Here is a 1,107-nt window from a genome sequence, read left to right as displayed (position 1 = left end):
GCCCCACGCCCGCTGCCCCGCCCACACCCAACTTACAACGTTCACGTCTCAATACTGTACACCATTTAAAATCTTCACAAACACCAAGCTAGTTTAGCTGATTTAAAATCAAAAGGTTGTACATAAGACAAATTAATAAAAAGTTGTGTGCAGTAATGAAATGTATATACAATTTTATTTGGATACTTTGGTCCTACGGAGTCGAAGATTTAGATTGACGGATCTGTGATCGCATTTCGCTGTCAAGTATCATCTGAGAATATTGTTAAATGTTATTTAGCGGGCGATCGATTGGTATAGAGCGAGAGCGCAGCTGACTTCCCCCCCCCCTCCTCCCGTCACCCCCGCAGCACCACGTCTCCATCACTCCCCCTCCCACGGCGCGTCAGTTCGCACATCACGATTATTTTACCGCAGTTATCGAGTAAGGAATTTTGATGTCGTAGGCTAAGGTAGCTAGTTATTATTCTTCATGATACTATGTAATTGAGGTACGAAGTGGACACGTCGAGCCGGGATGGGCGACGTCTCATCTCCTCCTTTTTAATTTTAATAGCTAAATGTTGTTGAATTTGTTGATAGAGTGGTTTATTGTAATTACTATAGGTAGTTTAGTGGGTATACAAGAGACGGTTGCCGCCATCGGGCGCTAGGGTTAGACTAAGGTCCGATACTGTGTATTGGGAAATGGCTGTGCGTTGCAAGTGTAAGTCGACATCGGCCGCCGCCCCGCCCCGCCCCGCCGCCCCGAGCGCCCCGCCCCGCCCCGCGCTATCTGTATATAATTGCATAACATTATTTCATTTACGTTATCCTCCTTGCTCATTGTCATCAATTTATTAAAGACTGAGGAATCAACTCGCGCATGACATCGTCACGAACGCGTCCCCAACACTAGGGGAGTATTTGTAATATATAATTGTTTATTATCATTAAATTTAAAAAAAATTGTATCGGTCGGTCGGGGGCGGAGTCGTCGCTGTGGGCGGGGCGGCGGGGCGAAGGGGCGGCGCGGTGCGCGGCGCGCTGTCGCTCAGTCGTTGTCTCACCAACCTTTACACATGTTGAGATTGATATGTTATACTAATTCTATTGAATTGTAACTTG

This window comes from Papilio xuthus, unplaced genomic scaffold (genome assembly GCF_000836235.2).
Source record: "Papilio xuthus unplaced genomic scaffold, Pxut_1.1 DF826961.1, whole genome shotgun sequence".
Taxonomy (NCBI): domain Eukaryota; kingdom Metazoa; phylum Arthropoda; class Insecta; order Lepidoptera; family Papilionidae; genus Papilio; species Papilio xuthus.
This window is presented reverse-complemented; position numbering follows the sequence as displayed.